The sequence below is a fragment of the Mercenaria mercenaria genome, chromosome 1, assembly GCF_021730395.1.
Source record: "Mercenaria mercenaria strain notata chromosome 1, MADL_Memer_1, whole genome shotgun sequence".
Classification (NCBI taxonomy): domain Eukaryota; kingdom Metazoa; phylum Mollusca; class Bivalvia; order Venerida; family Veneridae; genus Mercenaria; species Mercenaria mercenaria.
The window spans coordinates 79,337,950-79,349,641 of record NC_069361.1 but is presented as its reverse complement, the minus strand read 5'-3'; the positions used below and the strand labels follow the sequence as shown (position 1 = coordinate 79,349,641).

Sequence of the window (11,692 nt, the reverse complement as noted above, 5' to 3'; positions counted from 1 at the left end):
TAAGCATTTTTTGACAACTGACAGATATTGACTGTTTGGTATATGTTGAGAATAGTTTGACTTTATAATGACGGGACGTCATTTCTCAGGCCAGGGGAAATATGTAACCGGTTGAAAATTTGGTATCTTTAACCTTACTTGTTCATATTGTATGATTTAGTGGTCTCTGACCATGTTTGATAGAGTTCCTTCCCTTTGGACCAAATATTTCTGTTTTTATCCATTAGAGTTACCTTACTTGGAATAATTCCCGCTATAGGTGGCGTTTTCAGTTATTTTGCACAGAAGGCTTGTTGAAATCATGGAAAGGGGTTGCAAAGTTTTGTGCTCGTTGTTTTAAATTAAGTTTTAAGGTCCTTATTGGAATAAATTATGGTTAGTATCATTTGCATTTGTTTTGCAATTGCATGGTCTATTTCTTGCAGTAAATTATTATGTATTTGACTTTGTAAAACATGCATTTGCTTTACTTTAGAAATCTGGAATTTTGAGTAAGAATTGCTAAAGTTCAAGATAGCAGCATTATTCTTTAATTAACTGTAACTTTCATGACTGTCACAGAGCATTCATATCTTTTACACTGTTTCACCATTGTTTGCAGTAACCTGGGTATTATGTGGTAACCGCTGCTTGGCTGTTTTTCTAAGTAACCAGCACCAGTCAGAGAGAATGAGTGAAAGTGTAGACATGACGTTCATTCCATAAATGGTAAGTTTTTATGTATAATGTGTATTATTTACTTTGTATTGTGTTCCGTATTGTATTGTTCTATTTTCTGTTTATATGTTCTATTTATAGTGCAATTTATTAATGGCCACTAGATCCATTGATTAAAGCATGTAATAAGATGTTTAAATGAATATGCTATATTGTGTTTATTATTATACATGTATATTTATGAGGCTTACGTATATGTATTTCAGGACGTGATTATCATTCTACACGTTTAACTTTGATTCTACGATGTACGTTATGGCCTCTTAAGTGTTCTACAATGTATTAGCTTAGCAAGTATTATTAAAGGAACTGTGAACCTACCCTCGGTTTAGTCGTTTCTACAAAACAAATCTTTATAGACAGTTTATAAACAAATAAACAATAATGCCAAAAAGGTTTGTCAGAAATGCCCAAGTTACATTATTATCACATGTCTTCTTATTTATACATTACAATACAACACTTTTATTGAATAAAACATAGAAAATGTTAATAGCAAAATTATTTAAAGAAGCGTTCCTCAGCTTGTGCTACACGCTCTATATTCAACACATGCTAAAGTCAAAACTTGAGAATAAATATAAGTGACTATTTGTAGTGATATTTAAGAAAACATTCAGATATCGAACAAGTGCGTTTTTGCTTTTGTCAAATGATGTGAAAGTTAATTTATACAAAGTCTTCAATGTCTTAGGGCTGGAGAGGAAGACGCCATGCTAATAGAAAAAAAAATGATATTCATATGATTTGTTAAATTAAAGCAGTTTTTTTTTTGAAAATATATGTGTTAGATTCGACATATGTATGTTCCCATATCGAATTTGTTTCGAACAAGATAGTTTTAATACAGCTACACCGCTTTTAAATTGAACTCGTTCTTAACAATCAAACAAACACTGTTGGTGTTAAGAATGATAAGAAATAAGCAGGAACAATGAAGACATCAATCAAAGTATTTGATCAACTCAATGCAGCCGTAAAAGTGCTTTCAGTAGAATGTAAGCTTATGGAAGGCATTAGATATATCATTGTTAAATGAACCACAAGCTTAGAAACAGACAGAGGGACGTCGCATACCATTGCTATATCCTTGCATATTTGGTAAGGAGTTACATTTGTTTTGCTGTATCCTTGCACATTTGTTTGTTTTTACTCAACATCTATCTGGCTACCGAGTTTAACACTTATATAAATCTTGTAATTGTTAAGTAACTGCAGTCGCCCACATACAGCTAAAATTTAATCACACGCCGACGGTCTGCTATGATTTTAAAATACGTATAACTTCGCAATTTGCTGAACTTGAAACATTGTGCTTGTAGAACTTTTATGAATAATATTTTAATGCAAAATAACGCAAAGGTCACTTTGTTAACGTGATATTGGAGTGTAGCAGATCACACATATATAATAACCTATAGATTTAAAATAGTTTAGACTTTCAGATAATCCATACAACTTATAATACCGTGTTTACACTAGCAGATTGGTTTTATTTTTATCAGGCACTAATTGGCTATAATTGGTATTTGACATTCAAAACCCATCAAAATATAATCTAGTTTGCGTCCACACTAGGCAAAGAAATGTGGTTTAAATATTTACATGCAATGTTGGAAGTTAACAAATATCTTGCAATAAGCAAAAAAGGTTACAAAGAATTGAAGCTAACAGAAACAAGAAGGGGTCATCAATGTTCATCTAAGAATTTCTGTTCATTCCATCTATTGTCCATTTTGAGCATCAGCATGACTCCATATCGCAATTTAATGTTTTTGTTTCATCAACACTCCAATTAGTTTTGCCAGCCACAGCATCAATTGTTTGATACAAAAGAGAAACACATGGTATTCTTCCGCCAGAAGGTAAGATCTGTGAATTTGGGATTGTAAAACCAGTTATACCTCAAATTTGCGTTCACATTTTAAAAAATAAACCCAAGTTAATGTAGGATTAAAAACGTAGTCTGGACACGGTATTAATAAAACAACAGTCAATCCCTCTTGATACTCAGAATTGTATTACGTTTACAGTCATTTATATGGTGAAAATGACTTTTGATATCATAAAAGCTGCATTTAAAATTACTTCTGTCAAATGTTTTAATTTTATACCAAATTATAAAGATGTTTATCAATACAAGATAATTCTGTAAGATGTGATTTATTTAGTGTTACATGTGGTTATCAGAAGATAAAACCGCACAACAATTTCCTTACTCAAATATTGTGACACAGCATTTTGTCATTTTCAAACAAAGAAAAAAAAAACGTAATAGAATGGGTCTTATCTCATTTAGTGTAGTGTCATGGCTTTCCATCCTTTAATTTCTGGTGGTACCAATTCATACAAAGTGATGTTTGTAAATTTCCCGCCATCGTAATGATGTTTATCTTTTAAAACTTTTAGCCTGACATCATGTGCTACCTCTCAGTGTGCTTTATAAATATTTCATACCATTAAAACGCTTTTAAAACTGTATGTGTGTAATTTATACAAACCTGCATTATTTCGTTCTATTTTAGATTTTAATGCAGTTTCTAATCATGTAATTTGCCAACAGAAATTGTTTCTGATTTAGGAATTGTAAATTACATGTAGTGTAAAAACAGTTAATTAAGTTGAGTACAATTCATATGTTTATGTTTCATATATGACGCATGGAACATATCTATTATATATAACATGTGATTAATGACCTTGAATTCTCAGTCTTATATAATATAAGGTTTATTTTTCTGCTGTATAATTCACCACTGAAAAGAACAAAAATAAAAATCCAATAAGAGTAGCTTTTTTCCAAGACTGGCATTCTAAGGTTTACATGTCTGCATAGTAAGATAGTATGATTTAATCTAACAACAACAATAAAAAAAATTAAAGTACATGTAGATTTCCCGGAATCACACAGCACCCCATAAGCAGCAAGAGAGTCATGTGTCACAAAGAAGGCCCACAACAAAAAGATGCTGTAACAGAAAATATAGCAAACAGCTTTAATCGTATGCAAAATAAAATCAAAGCCTTGAAATGTCTGATGGTTGCGGGTTTTGGGTAGATTTATTTTCTGTTTAAATGCCAGTCTATGAATATACAGGAATGAGAAACAAATACAAAATTAATGTGCCTTATATCTAAGATAAACTCTGCCTGACCTAGCTTGTGATGTAACCATGGGCTGGAATACCCTATTATCATTGATAGATCTTATATAATCTATGGTCAGTGTGAGTGGATACAGGTTGAATAAGAACTGCTTGTTCATTGATAATTCATCCGCATTGTTCATGAATGGGACTATTTTGTTTAGAACATGACCATCCTTTTGATGTGATTCGGAATAAAATAAAGATGTATGATTGTCAGAAATACACTTTAACTTTGGTAGCGGGATAAACCCGCAACCAAAAATGGCAAAGGTTACATAAAATGATAGGGGTGTTGGGAGAAGTGGAATAAGCAAGGATGTATATTAAACAGGGAAAGTCATGCTCCAGAAACGCAATCATGGACACATATCTAAAAACTTTACTTGAGTTTATGATAGTAAATAGGCAAATACTATTTTGCGAAGTTTCATTAAAGTCTACATTATAGAGAAAATGTCATCCAGATAGACTCTTTCTATGAAAACTTGCTTCAGATACAATACACAATCCTCTTTCAATCAGTCCCGCAAATTAGCAAGCACTTGGTCCGATTATTTCATACAAGTTCATTACGCTTTAAACAAATCCAGGCTAAAACTTATTTTCATCTAAGAAAAGACCATACGGAGCTATCTTAATTGAAAAGTGTCATTAAATGCTGTTTCACAACGTCGTAGCATTTCTTTCGCTAAACGTCAATTACTAAATTTACATCACGAATTTCAAAAACAAGTTTTCCTTAGCTCAAAAGAATCTGAGCAAGATGGTCGTCATGCGGAGATTTATTTACAGCCAGTAACAATGTCATAAATCTTTCTGTCTAAATGTGTCTGTCGAGCTATTTAATTTGTTTTGTTTGTTGTCTTAACCTCACTTTATGAATAGCAAATCAAATTTCCTTGAATACGCCACACATATGATGTTATTTCTACTCTAGACTGGATTGTTTTCAAAACAGGAAATACACATGTAAAGGGTATGTGTTTACAGAAGCATAAATTTTAATGAAAGAATATATAACTTCTTTATCTATAATTTATTTTGTTTCTGTGAACGTAAAGCTGGCGCTTCTATATAATTTGTTACGAAATAAGGAATAAGTTCAATTTTCCTTAATCGAAAAAAAAAGGAGTAAGAAATAAGGAACAAGCTTACTCTTCATCTCAATATATGTGCTAAAGAAAAGATCTGACTAAGGAGTCATTATATATCGCAAAAAAATATTTCCATAGTTGCTTATTATTTTTACATGGAATAAATAAAATATAAAATCGTATTTCAGCTGAAAAACAAGTTTATATTTTTGCTGTTTCTGACATCACATCAAGATAATTATAGAAGACTTCTAGCTTTCGGCCGTGGAGGTAGACCCTGGGTGCTCCATGCACTTTTGGCTGGCACCGGCCTTTCGTAAGCCTGCTGGATGGCTTCCTCACAGCAATCGGCCGTGGGGCCCCTAAGAAATATATAATAAGTTCTTGTGGAAGCATAGAATACAACCAACAAAAGAATATCAGACTATTACTCACGCCCACTGGTACCATCGTCTTGAACCCTATCACACGTAAAGACTGAATCGACTCCACTTTCCTAAAGGACCAAGGGCCGTATTCATAAAGCATCTTAAGTATAAGTATAAGAAATTGATTATTTACTTAAGTATTACTTAGGTTAGAAATTTATTTTACTTAAGTATATTTGTTATTCATAAAATAATTTAATAAGTAATTTTTGTTTTTTATTGTGGACGAAAACATAAAAAAAACAACATTAATTTCAGACAGATACAACATACACAATTATGTTTAAAGTGTTTTATCTGAAAACAACACTTTAATCGTACTCACCACGCTATTTTATTTTCTGACTTAAGTCATTTCTTACGTATCTTAAGTTTTAGCTGTTTTATGACTAGAACTTAAGTTTTTACTTAAACCTAAGTTGAAATCACCACAAACTTAAGTAAAATCTTAAACTTAAGTCAAAACTTATACTTAAGATGCTTTATGAACACGGCCCCTGAAATATAACTATACTGAAAGAAACTATTCAATAATATCTAATAAGTTTTTTTTCTATTTTGACTGATCGAAATGTGAAAGCTGGAGGAAAGTTTGTTCCTGTAAATTTGGACGGTATTTGTGATCGCCTTTGTAGATGATAGTTTAATGCTTAGCCTTACATTTTGAGAAAACAAAAATCAAACAACATCAAATCATAGGAAGAAAGGGTTGTTTCACGTGAAAATTGAACAGCAATCATGTATATTACTCTACAAAAAAGTGTCAGTATACTGATATTTACATTGAATTCCAGAAAAGGACTACTTAAATGGGCCGCACTTTTGGACAGCTCACTTTCTTTAAAATCTCATTTTTTTTCAAAGAAATGTTACTTGTCTTCGTTTTGATAAGTCTGCAATAAAGTCCCAGTGCTGAAATTTCACATAACTAGGTGGAACGTAGTTTACAGCAATTGTTTATTTTTTATTTCTTTGTAAATGGCATTCATTTTTAAAGGGGGACAACTTTTTCAGATTTTTTCCCATCGTACGGGACAGTACGGCAGAACATATAATATTCAGGTAGATTATTGTTAAGGATATTGTTCGGTTATCAAATATTTCTGTGTAGTTATGATATATTACTAAATATTAATACCTTTTGAATAAAATATAAAACTCCGAGGAGGACAGCGGCTATAATGCTCATCTTGTTTGCTACCTATGTAACTGTTAAAAAAGGCTAATAAGGAACCTGGATGTTGATGATGATATAGAAATATATACCTTTCAACTGTTTATAGATAGAAGCAAGACACTCTTGCGTTTACTTAAGTTGAAATATAAACAATAAACAAAAAAAGTAAATCATAACTTAAGATAACAGAAGTTTGTTTTTACTATTTTAAAAGCTGGTCCATTACAAAAAATCCAGACACGACAATAAAGCAAGTGGTTTCATCAGTATATTTTACGCAAAAAAAAATAAGAATTACGTAAAAGGAAAATCAGACTTAAGTAAACAATATTATGTTAATTCATGGTGTAAATTATTTCTTTGACTAAAACGCATGAAGTGTTCTCTTAAATAAAACATAGTTAGGTCAAAAGATATTTCATCGGGCTTTATATCTAATGGGGATTGTCTTCTAATATTCAAAGATCTTGGACCCAACACATTGCTTTTTCTGTTGCATGTGTGCCTTGATCTGTATATACAGTTTTATTAAACCTACGTATTATCTGTCTGAAATACAGCTTGTATTTCGCAAATAAAAATAAAATTCTGTATTCAGCTCAATCGGATACGGAAAAATAACGTATTGATATAGATTTGGATTTTGTAGCACTTACAGGGAAGTCCGAAAAATGAACTTGTTACATGCTTCAATTGCCTTCGCTTTCCCCTGATATAGACTTCGAGAATCTTTTACAGAAAGTGACACTGACATTAACGAGGACGACAACGGAACTGGAACAGCTGATATTAACTTGACGTTTACGAGGGACGAGGAACTGCAACATATGAAACTAACATGGCGTTCACGGTGGGCGACTCGACTAAGGGGCTGAAACATGTAAATCAAATACTAACTTGGCTTTACGAGGAACGACTACGGAAGGAACTGGAACATATAAAAGTAAGAAGACATTTACGAGGGACGACTGCGAAATTGGAATATGTAATATTATCAAGACATTTACGAGGGACGACAAAGGTACTGGAACATGTGAAACTAACATGACGTTTACGAGGCGTAATGTGTGATATCAACGTTTTTTTTATGAGGGACGACTGCGAAATTGGAATATATGATATTATCAAAATATTTATGAGGGACGACAAAGGTACTGGAAGAAGTGAAACTAACATGACATTTACGAGGGACCACTGAGGAACCGGAACATGTGATACCAACATTCTCTTTACGACTGTGAAATTGCATTATGTGATCATGACGTTTATAAAGGACGAATACGGAATTAAAAAATAACGTTTCAGATTTCTTCAATTTTGGTAAATAAAATTGCAGGATTATGCAATATTTATGTACATCTAAGTGTTATTTATAAGGTACTGCTAGTATGGTAAAATAATATAAGAAAACATTGTGAAGTATTTTTGTTTATAAAAATACTAGTATTCGCATAAATGGACTAAGCCGGTATTAGGGGGCGTTATGCAGTTGCACTTTCCACTTCCTCTTATGAATAGACCCAGTTAAAGCAAGTCTGCTATTTTTATGTTTGACAGCATTCTATGCCTTTATAAGGATCTTCTTACAGTTTTTATTATTTATTATAATTTCTTCGGAAGTTAACATGTCGCGACAAATGCTAAACTAGCTTTTGTTTACTTCTTTCTAGACGGAATGCATAATTTTGAATTATGTTGGGAATGCAATTTTGCAATTTTACACGTTAAAGAAACAGTGAATTGTTAAAAAATAATACAGACTACTTCACATCAAATAATTCGTAAAGACATGAAGATTAATGAGGAAGAAAATAGGATGACATTTTATTTGGAATGAATAAATAGGATCGCTTTGCAACTTTTACAACCTACTTATGTGCGTTGTTTAACAAAGAAATAAGAATAACATCCACATATTTCAGCTTCTTTAAAAAAGTAAGAGATAGGTTGTTGCATTACTGAAATACCTGATGTTCGCTGTGTCTTCATTTTTTATGAGTTTTGTATTTTGATTTATTCCTAATGCATATTTAGGGCACCAACCAAATATTTTGATATGTTTCATATAGCATGTATTTTTGGTTTTCAAATTACCTTTACCTTTGAAAATATGGTTTCATTGTTAACACAAGGTCGTACTTTATCGTTAGCTTTGATACCTTGATACCTTATATTAGAAATATGTTTGCATCTTCTATTGAAATAGACAGGCTTGAAGCGGATACATTAATAAGTAATATGTTTTAATTTACAGATTGCGTTAAAATGACGTTTGTCCGCTTTGTGCAAATATGTCTGATACTTCTTGCAGCAACCACCTGCAGCATAACACAAAGTATGTAATAAAGTTTACTTTAACTTTATCTAGATACGCCATCATTCTGTGTAGGTCTGTGATAACTTATACAATCTTATGACAGAAAATGAATCAGACCGTCGTTTTACTTTTTCTGTTACCCGTCTTCTCAGCTCAATAGGAAGAGCATAGATCTATGAGTCACGGAGCTTTGAGTTCGATACCCGGGCGAGGCGTATATTTCTCCTTGACTATTAGATGATAAAAGACATTGTATCTCAAATTAAGTTTCTGGCCATGTATATATTTCTTTTAGATTCTTAAATATGACATGAATATTTCTTTAATACAGTTTATTTCAACAAGATTTATGTACATATGTATGCGATCATTAAACATTGCCAAACAAAGTGTTACCCTTGTAACTATTGTTTATCTTTTACTTTCCCATGTAGTACCTTACGTTTGTTAATACGAAGTAGCTCTTTTTTTACTATGTTCAGATTCAATTTTCAGGTTCTTAGATTTATTAATTTACCCTTTTTATCATCTTACATCCTCTAATATGCCATTGTGTAATCGCAAGGAAGGGCAATAAGAATGAAATAGAATGAGTTTTTAAATCAATGCATTGCGAAGGTCTGTTTTATTATGTTGGTTACTGTTGAAGTCAAGTTATTTCTAAGAGACAGTCACTCACAACTACCTTTCTCAAAGCATTATTTCAAGACAAGTTCACACAGCAGCAAATTATAAATAATATACAAAGTTCGAAGCATCGCTTGATGGTAGTTTAGATGGCTTTTAGTTTTAGGAGGATAGAGTACGGTTACTTCTTTCTAATGCATTCATGCGAGAAGGGAGGTAATACGGATATGACTATTGCTTTGATATACTACTCGTTTATTGCACACGTGTATATTAGATCACAACAAGAATACTTCACCTATCTAACAAACGATCATCGTTTGTGATATTTTTTTTTTTGTATTTTCAAAGAAAATGTAACGATTAAACTTCATAAATATATTTTCGTTTTTACCAGTGTGGTTTAAGTATTTTAACTAATTCGGACCTTCTTTTCAGATTCAAGAAAATGTAAGGCTATACACTGTGTCAGCTGGAATTTTTCACACGTCCAGTGCAAGGTCCAAGAAAACATCAGCACCATAAAGGTATGAGTAGTAAGTACTACTGGTATGCTAGATTCCATTAACCATCTGTAATATATCAGAAATATTACTTTGATGTCTGTCATTAGAAATTGTTACATTTCCTGAATAGAAAATTGCCTGAATTGCTCTGTTATTGCCGAGTGTGTTAATTCACACTGATGTCACAGATTTGTATAAGTCGCATCAATGGACAAAACTGCTTAAATAGCCTACCCAAACAAGAGTTCAACATAACTTACTTTTTATTGTTTCCTTGACAACGCTTTACATTACACTGTGGCAAAGTTTGTGTTAGAAAGAGGTAATAAGGTCGTCTTATTAAACTATTATACCATTTTGTGTTAGAATAAAATACGTTCCAATCGAATATAATCCTTTACACCAATTCACGCATATATAAATATATTTCAGCTTTTACAACAACATTCTATAAGCAAATGCGTTAATGGAAGGACTTTTGGTACATTTGGAAGACACGTGTGGGTAAAGAGTGGCTGTCGAGGGACATTTGAAATTTGTTTTGGAGCTTATAAACACCGACATGCTCTGCACGATTACTATAAAGTTATTCGATAAATTTAAGTCCAGATTAATGTTTTAGTAGCCTCATTCATTGCAATGATATCGACATGGATTTTTGTGCAAAATATTTGACTTTATTTGAGACATTGACATATCTTAACGAAATGTCTTATATAATAATGTTCTCATTTAAAATACAGAAATAGTTGAGAGTTTCACAAAGTATCTGAAGTCGAACGTGTTAATATGCTTCCAATTAAGTAGTAACGCGAAAAGAATCTAGAGCGGCCATTATCACTGACGCGAGTGGAAGCGATGGCATTTGATACTGGAAAAACCAAGCAAGGTCACGTAAGCTTACGCCTTCTTAAACTGTGAGGTTCTATTATTCTTACACAGTGTTGTTATTTTTTCTCGTCCTTTGGGATCATGGAGTCCATTCAATAACCGAGTCTGCTATTACCTTGCTTGGTTGCATTCGGTGCTTCTAAAGGATCTTCTTATAGATTTTATTATTTTAATGTGGGAGAGAATTCGGCACTATGAAAACATTTCAAGTCTTTATATGTATATGAAATGATTGTTACAACGTATATTTATGTATCCATATCAAAAGCCAAGTTACTGTATTATACAACAAGTTGTTTGCCTGTCACTTTATATTCAATTTGCCTTTACATAAAGCGTTTATTTCTTGAAAGCGCATTAGAATTAACAAATAAAATGCTTTTGTTAATAACGGAATCAATAAATATAACATCAAAGCAATGTATGCACTTTTCATATGTCTTACCTATGCTACAAAGTTCATGAAACAACCTTCGTCTTCATAATGATAGCATTTATGAGATATATTCCGCCGTGATAACATTACGTAACCTGAAAGCCTCGTCTGCAAGAAAATGGAGTGTTCACGGCTTTTGTTTATTTTCTACGTAATTTCTTGAAGGGAAGTTTTTTTTTCGGCGACGCCGTCTAAATTTGTTTTCGTTACCTATGCCATGTGACTTCAGTTTACAAATCAAACTACTTGATAACGCATTATAGATAATTTATCAAAATGGAAGATTTATGCAACACTCTGCCTGATTGGACGAGAGTGTCAGTTTCTTTCACTCTGTTGATTGTGCTACG

The 11,692-nt window shown here is 32.3% G+C and overlaps 2 long non-coding RNA genes across 2 annotated transcripts; both read left to right on the top strand.

Annotated features, from left to right (window-relative positions):
* The first annotated feature begins 229 nt into the window (after nucleotides 1-229).
* Nucleotides 230-1,037, top strand: LOC128559672 (uncharacterized). Its single transcript, XR_008372533.1, has 3 exons — nucleotides 230-375; nucleotides 602-708; nucleotides 924-1,037. It is a non-coding gene; the product is annotated as an uncharacterized LOC128559672 (long non-coding RNA).
* A 3,653-nt stretch (nucleotides 1,038-4,690) lies between these two features.
* LOC123532836 (uncharacterized) lies at nucleotides 4,691-11,326 on the top strand. The gene is made up of 4 exons (XR_006682752.2): nucleotides 4,691-4,842; nucleotides 8,820-8,900; nucleotides 9,948-10,036; nucleotides 10,448-11,326. It is a non-coding gene; the product is annotated as an uncharacterized LOC123532836 (long non-coding RNA).
* Nucleotides 11,327-11,692: the final 366 nt, after the last annotated feature.